Source organism: Hippoglossus hippoglossus, chromosome 16, assembly GCF_009819705.1.
Source record: "Hippoglossus hippoglossus isolate fHipHip1 chromosome 16, fHipHip1.pri, whole genome shotgun sequence".
NCBI classification, from domain to species: Eukaryota; Metazoa; Chordata; class Actinopteri; order Pleuronectiformes; family Pleuronectidae; genus Hippoglossus; species Hippoglossus hippoglossus.
In genome coordinates this window covers 15,559,537-15,575,232 of record NC_047166.1, presented here as the reverse complement: position 1 = coordinate 15,575,232, position 15,696 = coordinate 15,559,537, and the positions used below count along the sequence as shown (strand labels likewise).

Here is a 15,696-nt window from a genome sequence, read left to right as displayed (position 1 = left end):
TATCTTCCACGAACACAAGACTACGTCAAAACCTGGTCTATGGGTTGGACCGTATATGGTCAATGTGCAAAATTGAGGATATGGTTGAAAACTATTGTGTACAAATAGTTTCAAAGAAAAAATCCTCCATAAAAAAATTCCCTAAAATGTGTCTAAATCACTCAATATACTGATAAGCATGTTCATGATCTCATTGCATCAGCTGGTTTCAGCATTTTCTCTTTGCTTCTCTCCTTCACTCTGTGCTCACTTATAAAGCATTTCACAGCCGAATTCCCAACTGGAGGAGCACTAAGAGTACCTCTGCCAAGGCTATAACGCCCCATCTTGCCATAAGCCAGTCAAAAGAAATCCAGGATTGGCCCATTTACTCAGATCTGCTCAAAAGTATAATGGGTTCTTTCTCGGTTCACACCCCATCAACAATCCACTAACCATTTTTGCATGGAAATAGGTTCAGTAGTTTTTCTGTATCCTGCTGTCTGACAGACAAACAGACATTCAGAACATGACCCTCTTGACGGAGGTAATAAAGCCGTCAAGAGGGTCTTCTCTGTTAATGTTGTCAGAAAATGGAACAAGTGAGAAATAGCTGATCACTCAGCAAGATCATTTTGAAAACACGTTTATTCCTGTCAGCTAATTTATGAAGTGAATGACACATTCTACGGTATCATTGAGACATGTGCCAAGAGAGTTAGATTGGGACATGCATGTGTTTGACAAGTTGATCAAACTAGCGATGAAAGCCCTCAGCGCTTCCAATAAACGCCCACCTGATGATGAAATAGAAATTGTTCATGCTAGCTCCTTTTGACAGACCAACTGTCAATGGGGAAAATCCAACACTTGGCCGACTAATGGTTCAACTTCATCACTCAGTTACTTGGCACTGACCTGTGGTGTAACTGTCTTCAGTCAGTCAGTCAGCATCATTCATGTTTATAGGACTGACCCCGCTGCCAAAAAACAAGAGACTCGGGCAGTTCAGCAGAAACAAAAAATGTTTTGAAAAGAGAAACAAAGCATCATTTACAAACATTAGACTTAGATGTTATAATGATTTCTGGATGTATAATCCTATACTCCCACTAACAATTAAATGCGGATGTTAGCATGGTAACATGCTCACGACGACAATGCTATGTACTGATATTCAGCAGCTTGTTTTGGCTAATTGGCTCTAAAGTGCAGCTGAGACTGATGGGCGTTGTGAGTTTTGCATGTTTTCGGTCATGCACCGGAGACATTTGGACCTGGCAGTACTAGATAACATGTCAGGGGATTGGTTGTTACATAAATTAGGCCTACACGAATGTGCGTACCGCATTTCTCCCCAGAACATCAAGTTTTTGTTGAGATAGGCCAGCTGCTTTAGTCTGGACAAAAGTAATGAACTGGAAGATTAACATAATACCCTCTAGAACCAGTGAGCATCGAGTACCACAGCAAGAACGAGTCAACAAAATAGAACAAAAAGATCTTCTGAGCAAAGATTTTTGTCAAATGCCACTGTGGGCTGCCTTCCAGCATCTTCCTGCCTGGCCAAACAAACACACGCCTCTACCAGAAAAGACTTATGAGCTACTGGCTGTGGTTATTCCGTTATTTTTCGAACTAACGTGTGATGCATTACAGCTAATAAATGCCATCCTAATTGCCAGAACCGCTGCCAACCATTACAGCAGCAGACCTCACTGTTTACTCATTTCTGAAGCATTAAGGGCTCTTAACCACCCATTGCTTTGTGTTACCAGCAGCAGCACTGGCTGGCCCACACACCATTTCGTGACCCATCTACTCTCCTGGCCGGCTCACACTGCCTTCCCAGCACCGAGCCACTGTGAGATTCCACTAGGGAGCGTTCATTTATGTTTCCCATCGCCTTCGAATGTGGAAATAGATTGTTTCCGACCAGACGGGGATCACTAAATGGTTTTCGGGGGCATCACCAGAACGTTGCTGATTATGACCTCTAAGCCTGTATTTACACAGGGATGGTTTTATCTCTTTGTTCTTTCACAAGGATGTCTCAATGTAATGAATCCCCATGGAAACCATTGTTCTTGTTTATTCATCAGTCCTGTCTGGTCATCACTTCTGGGCAACAAGGAGGATAAACAAAAGAGTGTCAGTATAAATCCATCCCTAAATTCCAACATGAGTAAGAGAAGAGTCAATCATGACAAACGCAAAGAGGAATTTCACAACAGGATCACATTACACTTATACATAATAGTATGTATTTTCCCAGCGCCATTTGTTTTCTATGTGCGGTTCAGGGAGATGACAGGATGGATGGTAAAACAATAAGATTACACTGACTTACCATGGCAGGAATGTACCGAACTAACTAACTGACCTCAAAGTGTCCAACCTACTATACATTGAGAAACGATAGTTTTCCTCTAAAGCTCAAAGTCAAACTGGTCAAATTTAATGAGACCGGAGAGGCCCATTTAGGGAAATACCCCAAATAAATGTCCTTCTAATTCGAGACCTTGATAACAATCCCGACCAGAGAGAAAGAAGATATATTTGACTGCTGTGGATGAGGAACACAGAGAAATCACGAAAAGTTTATACCCGAGAGTATTCAAATATTATCAAAAGTTATTTGCGCCTGTGGCAATGGCGGAATTATGCTGGAAGACAAAGACACATCAGATGACATAAAGTATTAGTCTGCTTTCTTACTGGAAAGTACTGTCACTAACAAGGTCAAACTATGAGTACATTTGTTAACAATTAGGGATAATCAAAACAGTTTTTTTTAAAAAATCTAATCTAGTAAGAGACTTACAGTAAGAATACAGAGCCTTAATTCACTTTACAAATGTGTTTCAGATCATTTTTAGCATGAAGCATATGACAATGTGTCCTGTAATGAATAATTACATTTATGTTCACTGTCTGAAATCTGAAGAGAAAAAAGCATGAAAATGTTGCTTCTTGCTGCTAAAGAATTTACAAAGGTCACATTACACCACTCATTCAGTGCAAAACAATTGGAAAGCAACGATGTTGTGTGCAGGCGAAAGGACTTTTTCAATGTTGTTGTGTCAGAGGTTGTAGCAGATTCTCTTCGTGTGACACAGACATAAGGGTCATGTAGACTTACTCTGCCACCAGCCTTTTTGATTCTATAGAATTGAGTCAACGTAAAAAAAAAAAAAAAAAACATCTCATCCATAATAATCTAATATCCTTTTTATTTACTATTTCCAGTTTCATTACAGACTCATGCTGATTTCAGACATGAACTCCAGAGGATGTCCGCAGAATTGGGTCAGAACTTTTTCCAGAGGTTGCATATCTCACAGGAACAAAGCAGCAGGAGATTCTCCGCTCAGATGTGTTCACAAGTCCTCTGGAGGATTCGGGTGAGGGCTGGCGCAGCAGGCACGCAGGAAGCTAAATAATATTTCCACATCACGTAATTTTCTTTACAGCACATCGACACCAGCGTCGCCTCTTATCACCAAAAGCTCTTGACATCTTCGGTGCCTTCTACGTGTATGGCACGGATTTTTCATCCTAAGATATGGGTTTTCTTTTTCATTTTTACATCTTTCGCATGTTAGAAACGTCAACACACACACACTTGCCTTCTCACATACAGCCTCTCCAGAGAATGTCCTATGGAGTTCATTGCATGTCTGAAAGTAGCTATAATTATACGAAACTGAATTGCAAAGGATTCAGTATTAGTTATTATGGGAAAAATTAAGAGGGTTAAATTGCAGAATAGCTTTTCTATTCAATCTTGTTGCTCTATGTTGTTTCTTCATTGTGTCCAGTGTTCACTTTACAAAGAGAGTTGGGGTGTTTCTTGCATTAGTCTCCTCTTGACCTGGACATTGGATCATAGAGGTGAAAAAGTCGGCCTGTGGCATTTGCGTTATTCATGAAGGCCGGTGTGAGTCAGTTCCTTGTTCCGGGACATCCTCATGAAAACAGGTGGAGCGCACATCTGATGTCAGTTAAAGCGATCAGCAACAGCCAACAGTTGAGCAAACCAGATATCAGATCACATGGTGGACATACACTTTTCTCTCTCGTCTCGATTCTGTGACACACCGGTGATACTTTCCTGGCAGGCGGCCGTGATCATTCCCGTCCCACCTCATTGTGCTGGCGCAAGAGGTCATTTGTCCTCTCAGGGTTTTGTGTGTATGCAAAGCATGTGTGTAAATGTTTCCTGCCCGCCTGCCCTGCACACATGGCGTACAGGTCCTCCCTCCTTTTTTTAACAGAATGATATGGTATTCCCTCTTTCTCTTCATGTGGTCGTAATGACGCTTCCAAGAAAGTCGAGCGGGCCGAGGCTTTGGCCGCAGCGTGACCGTCAGCAGACCGCCGCTGTGGTCAGAGAGGGAGACCTTGCTGAAAAGAAAAGCTCCCTTGGATAGATGGGGGTGAAGCTTAACAAAATTCTCCTCTTGACAACCTCTGTTAAACAAATATGGCACTGTGTGGTGAAGGCCCAAAGGAACACATTCATTGATATTTATTTATTCCCCCGCCTCCATTGAGCTCTTTTTCCTTATTTGTCATCTTTGATATGTCGGATTAACTCTTCCTGTATTTATGTTCCTCCTCCAATTTCTTTGCTTTCTCCTCCACTCATTTTTGTGGCGTTTTTCCATCAGCGCACCTATCAGCTTTTCTCTCCCGGCGGATTCAACGGTTTCCTCTGTGCCGTTTCCAGTCATTCGGACAAATATAGTTTTCAACGCCCTCTTACTGGCAATGAACCCATCAGTGGATTTAGGTCACACTCCTTGCTGGCTGGCAATTTCCATCCATCCAGTAGTTGTGCTGCTTGTCCTTTCAGGATCAAGGAGGGGAGGACTGGGCCCAATCCCTGCTGTCATTAAGCAAGAGGAGAGGCTGGTTAAACCCTGGACAGGTCACCAGTCCATCACAGAGCTGACATATAGAAACAAATAACTAGTCACACTCACACAGGGTAGAGTCAAATAGTCCATTTTGCTACGGAAGTTTTCCTAACTGAATAAAATGACCGGGAAGTATTTCAACGGACGCAGAAATAAGAGCGGTTTGAATTCTCAAAATGATAAGGAATGGAGCTGCAATTCTTTCTATCTTATCCTCTTGAGCATCAGAAACAGAACTTCTGAAAATACTCACATGATCGTCTGAGCTCCTGATTTCTTCTGTCCCATCTGTCCAGTCAGGAGTCGTGTGGAACAATAGGCTGATTGGACTTCAAGATATCATCATCAGTACAAATATAAAAGTTTTTTCAATCCCCCGATTGCGAAAGGCACAAAAATAATGATCTACTTAACAAATGTAAAGTGGATACCAGGAAACTCCATATGTCTGAATATAATTTACTCTAGTCCCTTGCTCACTTTTTAAATTATATTCTTATTCAATGGCTCAGCTTTTTAACTTGTATTCTAAAATATACATTTCAACATTTCAGTCATGTTTGTTTTATTTTCATTTACTTCCTGTGAATAACGTATGGTGAAATGTTTCCCTCTGTATAAACTGAAAACATCTTTTATTGGAGCTTTGGACAGGAAACATTGTAGGCGTACAGCACAGAGGTTTTCACTGTAGCGTACAGTCTATGGTCTGTACGTAACTTCTGTTATAAATAAAGTAAAAACACAGAGTGTAAGTGGAGTCGGATTTACTTCACACTGCAGTTCTCCTTCCCCAACTCGTTTCTTGACCTCATGTTGCTTCCATTTGGGTCAAGGAATAGCGGTCAGCAAATTAGATTGTTTTGACTTTTCTATAGCGCTGCCATAGTCTCCAATTAACCTGCGTGTCTTTGTGGGAGGAAGCCAGAGAACCTGGAGGAAGCCCACACGGACACAGGGAGAAGATCCAGTCGCCTCACAGAAAGGCCTCATCCGTCTGTGTATCTGTCTGAACATTTCAACATCTTTTCTCAACATCGTAGTGTTCTGCACTCACACGGCCACGGTTCATCAGCACTGTAAAATTAGCCAGAGCATAAGAGCATCTTGTAAGAAAACACGTATAATTGGTTGTAAATGAAGCGCTTGACTGGAAGTCCTGTGTCAGCCCCTGGGCCTCCTAACTTTATACACACTATGCTAGTAACAAGTTAATGAAACGGGGAAGGCCACATCATTTAGGGATTTCTGTCTTTTTTTTTTACAACCTGGCTGTTGTTTTCCAAACGCTTGTGCTAATGTTTTACTCACCAACTTAACAGCGGAGTTTGGGGAAGGTGACGACATTGTTTATCACGCTCCAAGAAGGCAACGAGTCAGACAATCAAACCGGCTGTTAACAAGAACCCATTGTTGCTTTTCTGGAAAAAAAGGCATTTTCCAATTGTAAATGTTCATGAGATATATTTTACGTCTTTAAAATATTCTAACACCACAAATACTTTGCCCAGGAACCGATCAGCCACAGCTTTAAAAAACAGCTACCTGTTTTAATATTGTTGCCGATCATTGTATGTTTCTTAGCCTTTGTAAAACTGAAGAATAAAACCAAAACAATATTCATTTACTCTCTTTTTGTCTATTCTCTGCTGTAAAGTTCATATTGTGGTAACATGGGATGCTTTTAAACATGTTTACATCTGTATTTTTCTAGATATAACACAGTGATTAATTTTGACCAACATGGGACTTTATCAGGTGATTCCATCTCTGTGAGGCCAATGGGATTATTGAATGTCATTAAATTTTCCACATCTTTATTAGGTTGACTGACTCACCGCAATGAAACTGCGAATGCTTTGTTTTCCTCTTGTCGCTGTTGCAATATCTGACACCTCATCTTTCCATTTAACCGTCTCGTGTTGTCAGCTCCAAAACGTTTACTGTACCCTTGCCTCCCGTTTGGAATAGTATCTGCAGTTGGAATTGCTTACACTTACATTTTTGATATCACACTGTGAAGCAGGATCAATAACATTTTTTAAAACATTTTGTTTTGGTTACTTTTTTGTGGCTTCTTCTGGCAAAAAAAAGGAAAAAGAAAATTCCTCTTACCAGATCAGCGAACATAAAACATAAGTATAGGTGCAGTTAAAGTGCTGCGACATTCTGCATCTCATGTTCATAATCATAGTTATTTTAGTAATATTAAGCCCTGGATTGCTTTGAGCTTGGTACAATGTCGATATACTGCGATGCTTTTTCAGGGATTGCAAAGGGATGTCTTGGACAAGAGATAAGGATGCAGGAAATCATAAAAAACGTTGCCACACTCACCTTCTCTGGCACACACGCCCACCCACACACTCCCCGACACACACTTGCCTGCAGACGGGCTGGCAGTCCAATCTTCTGAGCCCAGTGGCCTGCGTGCCAGTGGCATCCTGTTGAGAGAGCAGGAAAACATGCTGCTGTTTCAGAGGCTGCTGGCCTGTTTGTCATCTTTTCCAAGGTAACCAGAGACGGTGGGAGATTAGCCCCTGTGGAAAATACTCACAGAGATAATGATGGAAAAAGACAACAAAGCGAAAATGTGCCACTCGAGTGGAAACCCCGCTGTCAAGTCTCGATGATGTCATTTTTGAACGGGCGTGCTGCACATTACGTGTGAAGTGATGGGGCGATAATAGCTGTGAAAAATGTCATGGATCTAGGTCTGGAAATGTTGTCTGTCAGTCACTGGGTCAGACCACCACTTTGGTTTGTACCAAAATATTTTAAAAACTACTGAATGGATAGGTCGAAATTTCAGTTTGTCAAGTACTTTATGACCAATTTACCTTTAAAAAGTACAAATCCCATTCCCATAGGCATCAGCTGTTGTTTCTCTTATAATTTGCACATTTTAGCACACTAACACACTTTTACTTTTGATTTTTAATGTCCTTAAGCCATGTTAAGAAAAGCACTCAAGTGTATAGTTTTTTCACTTTCTATTTGTAATAAAGATTCTTACAGTTTTATTACAGCTCCAAAAATCCTGCTCACTTCTCTCCCCTGGTGAATATCTGGTTCAGCTGTGGGAAGTAATAAATATTTCTCGATGAAACAGAAATATTCCCAAAATTATGGGCAAGATTAGAGGCTTAAAGCCAAAATCGACATCCTCTTTCTTTATAGTACATGTTTTATTTTTACCCAGGTTATTTTATGGAGGTGTGTCTGAGGTCACCAGGGGTGAAGCCTTGTAAACGGACAGTGTAAGTACAGTAGTTGCACAGTACGACCAGCTTTACTTTGGGTGCGTGCCACTGTAGATTGTGGCTACTGAGTAAGAACTTCTTTGCCACGCGCTCGGTTTGGACAGTAAACATTAAAGGCACAAATACACACATTCAGTGCTGCGCTCATGAAACGAATTACACAAACAGGGGAGCAGGGCCGCTGCCTCTTGTCTGTTGACTTTCCCTCACTTTTCCCCTTCAGGCAGCAAAATGATTAAAATGCTGTAAAACGCATCCTTGTAATTCGACTGTGCTTTATTTTAGATTCATTGTACGGTTTCCAGCACTTTCCCAGAAAATAATATGTAATATAGTTTGATCGTTCTTCCAAAAAAATCGAAGCACTGCAGTCCTCTGGGAATCCTACAGTGCACTTGACTTTATCGACTCCATCATAAATGTTGCTGCTTTTTTAACCGAACTCTAAAATCCTATTGGTGCATAGTCCACGGTCTAGTTCACAGCAATGTTTACAATGGACGGGAAAGAGATTCAATATCACATTTCCCATTTAAAACAATACATGTGCTGTTTCAGCAACATCAACTTCAATCTCCTTGAATTCCTCCTCTTTCCCCCCCCCTCTCTCTCTCTCTCTCTCTCTCAAGACACCACGGCCACTCAGGTTCTTTTGAAACGTTGCCCTGCCAGAAAGTTCTAATTAGCTTGTCAACCGGTGGCGGGAATGTGAAATATTTCTTCTTCTGTACAGTACTTCAGCGAGGCACTGCACGCCAGCGAATGTCAAGGTTAACTGGAAACAGGAGCAACACTGAGCTGAAAATCCATTCATGTGAATATATGGTTCACATGCAGCATTTAGCGGGAAGCCGCTGCTAAAGAGTAGGCGTGTTTTTAACATGATAATAACATTTAACAGTAGTGAACAGTTATAATTGACTCCTTATTTTTTTGGCCTCCATTGAGTGGGAGTTTTCCTGGTAGCAGTTATGTCAGCCTTGTGCTGCTGAACGATATATATAGTCACTACGTTTCTGGTCATAAGATTCACTGTGCTTAGGTTGCAATTAGCAAATCAAGCAATGACAATTATTTGATTATTTCAGTATTGGTTAATTTATCGGCCAATCCATGATGATCAATATTTATGACCTTGACACTGGTTTTATGGGAAACACAGTAGAAGTTTGACTGATCCGATTTGGATGAAGTTAATGTGGATGTACTGCTCAGCTTTCCAATTTATTGATTGTTTGTTAAAGCCACAGTGACGATCCATAATATCGATCCATAGTCCACTTTTAAAGCATCACGACTAATATTTTACCGGATAGCTTTAGGTTAAATGCTAACAACATGGTCTCTGTCCTTTCAGGTAGGTCATATCACACTGATGCATGTCCAAGTCCAAATTATGTCATCAGCGCAAAATGGCAGCGTTCATGTCCGGGATATTTTAGCCTCATCTTTCGATAATGGGAGGAAGCAGAGACCATGATCACCATTGTTGCTTAGTGTGTTACAATACTAGCATTTGTTGGGTACAGCTGAGGCTTTTAAGAGCGTCAGTCATTAACTGAACACATGATGCTGACTCCAGAGGAAAAAGCCAGGGGATCAGTTCAAGGATTCAGGGAAATTATGCTTGAGATACCACAGTGGTTAACGGCCCAACTTTGTCTCTGCCATGACCATCCTGTAAGCATGGATGAAAGGAATATATAATATTAAAATATAACACCACAGGTACTAAAATCTAGTCTTTAAACTCACCTGCTACAGTGTTTGGCTGAGATATAAACCTGCACGTCTTCAGCCTTTTACCATTACTGGATTAAACTAATCCTGAGCATGCCCCAAAAAACGTCTCAGTCAGACGAACATGCAAACATCTCCTGAGCCCTGTTGCATGCGTCAGTCTCGACACCGTGCACTCCATAAGCCCAAAAGAGTTTCCTCTAAATCATTTTCAGAAACCTCACCAGAGAAAACAAGGTGACCGCATAAGCTGCCGTGGAAGTCCAGGGATCCCTGTGCTGTTATTTCTTCACTCAAGGTCACAAGTGACTCACTGCTTTGACTGGCAACATTCCGAAAGCCGGGCACAAGGTCCGCTGCAACCCTCATCCTCTTCTCCTGCTTGTCTCGCTGTTTTCCTCTGCTACTGCTTCCATTTCCGTCTTCACGTTCACTCAATGTGTCGTTCACAGGTCTATATCAGGTGCATTCCCCTCACTCTCTTTTACCTCTACACCTTCACTCTAATCCGCCCACCTCCTCCATGTGTCCATATTTTCTCGAGGTATCTTTGCCCCACATCGATAATTTCAGTACACTGTTGAGGCTTTTTTCATCAGCTAGTAAAATAAAGACTTGTCCACTGTGATTTCCATCTAAGGGGCCCGGGCAGTGAGAGATATAAAATATCCTGAAACTAGAACTCTGAGGTGGACCGCAGGACGGCAGAGAGGAGAATATGAGAAGGTCAAGAACCTTAACAAGGCAACATGCTTCTTCTTCTGTCTCTACAACAACATCAATTTAAGTGGTGCGGCCTGAGTTTCTACAAAAACCCTTTGCACTAAGGTCCCCTTAGCCCGTGGACCTTCAAGAGAACTAAACTGATCTCAAAGCTATTAATAAAGGTAGTTTTTTGGAGGTAGCCTGTGTTGCATGTCTAAACACCACTGTTTCCTAGTTTGCAACATCAAACATTTAATATAGCTGATCATGAAATACAGCTGTTATCATAAACCAGCCTCTCTGTTAAGTTTGTCCGACTATGTTGTGAAATAAAGATTTTATCTGCTCCTCACCAGATGTTGGATGTGGAAAACTGGAAAGAGATTTAGTTTCACATGAAAACTATATATAGAATTTAGAATTACCTGCCTCAATGTAGAGTAACTACCTTGTTTGGTCCAGGAGGTCTGACTTCAGTTCAGTCTGAACCAAAGTAACAGGTGTAAAAGGTGCCTTAGACCAAAAGAGGTGGTCTCGGTCTGGATTAAAGGAACCATAGATCGTTGGCAGCGTGAAAAACTTTTTTTTTGTTTATAGTTTGGACTTTCGGACCAACTGCAAGATGTTGAGACAGCATTAAACGATAGAAGAAGAAAAAGTAGCTGAAGCAGCTCGCAGGTTAACCTGTAGTGGACTCCGACGATATAATATTTCAAAGAAAAGTACGTACATTTTGCTGGTAGTAATACCTTAAGATGTTACAGGGGCAACGACACTAACAGTGAACGTGTTAAATCATTTTCTCCATTAATGTGAAAAGATTTATTCGTAAACAAAAATTTACCAATAAAATAGCCAACTTAACAACATGCAGATATCAAACTTAAGTCGTCTATAAACCAATCAACATCAAGTATAGGTAGACGCAACATGACGAAAGACGTACTTGTGTCATACGAAAAGTCTTTAGTCCACTCCCTTGATTGCAATGTAAACTAACCGGATCAAATCTATACAATATAACAAAGACAAATGCTTCTACAAGCACCATGAACAATACAGGAAAAAGGACAGATCAAACAAAGTGTTGAATTTGACTTACAGGTAGTTACAGGTTGGCAGTGACATCATGTAGAGGTATCCAAAATCCCCCACATTTAAAGTACAGCTAAAAAAACATAAGAGATTAAATACACAAGGAATTATCTCTGAAAACTCACAGGCTGTCGAGATGAACTGTCACCGAAGACAGAGAAACACACTAAATACACAAAGTCAACGACACACAGGGGCAGCTGATTCAGGTGGGTCAGGTAATCCTCACAGGAGGGAAACCAGACAAAGACAGGAAGTGAGAGAGTAAGTGAGAGAGACACACAAGGAAAGAGGCCAGTTTCAAAATAAAACAGGAAACAATGAAAACTCAATATGCAAAGGTGTAAATCCAACAACCAAACACGAGGAAAACAACAAGGTCCAAGTCTTTGAACACAAAACAAGAAAACGATCAAAAGTTAATTTAAAAAATCCACAGGCTCCAGACTGAGGGAGAATCATGACACACGTGGTTCAGCGACAGTAACCATCAGCTGGCCTGTAAAGAGAACACAGACATTTTAGATACACCACCAAAAAGGTGGACGGATTATTATGACCATGCATCACACACGTGCACTGCGTGTGGCCAAGTTCAAACCACAACCATGAAGCACATATTGAAATCATTTAATATATTATTTTCACACAGGAATCTTAGTGCAATGCATATGATCTAACAGCACATGACTTAATCTGCTCATTCACAAATCATTCAAACTATTTCATAACCATGCAACACTTCCAAAAGAAGTTTGTGCCTTTCTGGGGGAACTTTGGCGACAGAACGATAATGAATGATCCATCCCAAGTGACCGATACAAACAGTGGAAGGAAGAAACAGCCAGTTGGCCAAATGTTTACCCTGGAAATTAGAGATGGGAAAGGTCACCGGTAAAGTGACGCAATTAAAAGATGACCAAAATGAAACGTCCAGTTACCTTGAATAACATTTTGTATTTCTCTGGGTTTGAACACTATTGGAAACATATTGGATAATGTCAGCACACAAGTCATCTTTAAGGACTTTGTCACATCAGCACTTAGAGATAAAGGGCGAGCAAAACCCTTTCAGAACAAAATCCAACCACATCAGGTGATTAATCCAAAGAGAAGAGCAACAAAACACCTTAAAATCTCATAAATAAATTTCATTTTCAGCTGCTACTATAACGTGAGCAGTTGATATCATCGACTCTTTGCGGTGCCACCATGAGGATGTTGGGACCCTCTTGTCCTTCTTTGTCTCTTTCTCGCTCTGAAGTTAACCCACACTTACACATTATTTGCATGTTAAAAAAAGCCTTTGTTGCACAAGTTCAAAAGGTATCTCTCTTTCACCTGTCATTGTCTCATGTCACCATCAACACAGCAACCGTTATCAGTTCCCTTTTTCACCTTTTTGAGATCTGTTATGGAAATATGAACGACTCAGGACCTGAATGTACACCTGCCTATGACAGCGAGAGACCCACTATTTGCCTGTAGTATGCAAACAAGATGGACAAAGCACAAAAGTGAAATGACATTGACATCTTTGCAGCTGAATTTAAATCCATCATTTACCTACGCTTACCTCTGGATTAACTTTACCGTGGCCAGTCTAAATCCATGTAGTCACCACGGTATTGTGTTTATTCTGGGGGACGAAAAAAATACATTTTGAAAGACTAAATTAGAAAGTACTGCAGTTGTTGACAAGTCAAAACCAGCCAACAATTTATGGACATAGGAAAGTCAGCAATAAACTTTAAATGCCCTCTTGTGCCCGTGCATGTGTGTGTGCAATGGTCATACAGCAGTTGCAGCTGGTTTACCTCCTAACACCCACGTTCACCCCGCTCGTACACTACAGAGACCTCACCGCCGACTGACGCGTCAGGAGGGTTTGTTGTGGATGTGTTTTAATGTGTGTACGTCCAGCTCCCATCCCACTATTGTTGCGGTGCACCCTGACCTCGATGCCGATGTGCGTGTGTGCATTTTTCTCTTTTGTATTCGTGCCTGTGTGTGTGTAAGTCATCCTGTGGTCAGCTGTGACCTCACCACCAAGATTTCCCTCACATGCCTCGGAGACTTGTAGGCGAGTGAGTGGGTATTTTCTCTGATTCCGTTGGGACCTCATGCTTCTACGTCAGCGCCCTGTGACATTTTGTCATGACTCTGTATGGACACGACGGTGAGCAGCTCCAAAAATACGAATGGAAACGCAGATTTGTTTTTAGGACCTTTGATGTCAGAGGCCTTGTATCAGCATCATGTGTTTACATCACAGTGTAGGAGGGAGCTCTTTGGGTCAATACATGAGTTGTCTGCTTGTACAGTCTGACCTCTACGTAGAAGTTCATCTTCTGGGTGAAACCTTGATGATACGTAGCCTATTTATAATATTTTTATAAACACTTTTAAACACACACCAGCTAAAGCGGAAGTTGGGGATTGGGGACTTTTACATATATATATATGAGCAGTGTTCAAGCCTTTGCCACACAAGTTCACACAATGCCGATCAAGCTCATCAGTACCAGATAGATCTTTCTGTATTTTGCAGTATAGTATAGTTTAAAATCTGGTGTTTGTGGCAACAGTACCATGCTGTGCACCAGTTGCACTACATTTTATGTCAGCCAGAAAATAATGGTTTGGCATAGCTGAAGCAACAGGGGCAATGGGAGTAATGGGAGCACTGGGAGCTATGGGAGTGACAGGAGGGAAGGGAGCTACAGAGGCAATGGAGACACACACTGCTATTGCATCTTGGAGTATGGCGAGAAAACCTCTGTGTCCAAGACAAGTATCTGAGGTGTTCCGAGGGAGGATAACAGTCTAAAGTAGAAAGTGATCTGCGATAGACGATATGAAGCGTACATCACAAGTCGGCAGTGTTTATGTAATTACTGTCACTGCCAGAAGGGGGAGGCAAAAGTTATGTGCTGAAGATTTAAGATAATAAACACGTTGCTGGAGAGTAAAGTTTGATCACTGGTAAATATTACGTGTTCTTTCAGAAATTGGAAAAGGTTCTTTTGATTGAATTGTTTACACCCAAAGTGAACACGCTCTACTCCTGTCAGTTTGGAAGACTGACATTAAAATGACTGCAAAGAATGAGCATTTATTTCTTTTAAGTCCCTGTGGTAATGAGTCAATCCATTCAAAATAACAAGGACCTTCATAGGAACAAAAGTTCATTCTTGAACCAGGGAAGGAAATCTTAACTCAAGGACTTTTCAACCACTTTGCATTGCCACAATAAGTATACTTCCCCCCTGTAGATCTGAAGAACTTAATGTTATCCATACGCTTTATTTACATGTAGAAATGTAGACATTATTTTAAAAGTAATAAAATGTCTCAAGTAAGATGTTACGTTCAACTGGCTGAAGACAACATTCAGCCATCAGAGATTCAGTAACATTCAGAATTCAGATTTTTTCCCCATTTTCTATTCTTTGAGTCCCAAATCCCTGGAGCCTGATATAAAAAGAGTAAAACATTGTAGTGAATCGGGTTTGATTCCCCAAGTACAACATGGCAGTGAAAAACTAACTCTGGTTGGGGCACAGTGGAAAAGGGGAAGCGTCCACATGTTTATAACTGTGTTGGTTTGTTCCTGCAAAAAAAAATAGCTTGAAGCAAGTATAATAGATTCAGATGGATGAAAGTAGATGTTTTTATGAAATAGTATAAAAAACACCTGGAGTTTATGAGGCAAACATCTGAAATACAAACACTTTGTGGAAAAAATACTGAAATATATTATGACATCAGCACGATAATATGTAATAATCTTGGTGTGAAGATGCAGCTTCCTTGTGGGGCACAATGTAGAAGCTGTGAGTTTTGAAATGGACAACATTTTGCTCTTTGATTCTTAGATCTCGGGGATAAATCATTTCTTCTCTTTACATGAACATTGAGACCAAACGTTCCAGTTCCTTCAGGGTCCGTCCAAAGAAGCAGAACCCTTCTTATTAAATGACTCTGGCTGC

The 15,696-nt window shown here is 41.0% G+C and overlaps 1 long non-coding RNA gene across 2 annotated transcripts; it reads right to left on the bottom strand.

Annotated features, from left to right (window-relative positions):
* Window positions 1–3,786: 3,786 nt before the first annotated feature.
* Window positions 3,787–7,593, bottom strand: LOC117777358. Of its 2 annotated transcripts, XR_004616587.1 has the most exons (6): window positions 7,459–7,593; window positions 7,239–7,345; window positions 6,213–6,322; window positions 5,673–5,978; window positions 5,155–5,230; window positions 3,787–4,870 (listed from the first exon to the last, which is right to left on the bottom strand). It is a non-coding gene; the product is annotated as an uncharacterized LOC117777358 (long non-coding RNA). The 2 variants fall into 2 exon arrangements; XR_004616586.1 differs by having other exon boundaries at window positions 5,155–5,978.
* Window positions 7,594–15,696: the final 8,103 nt, after the last annotated feature.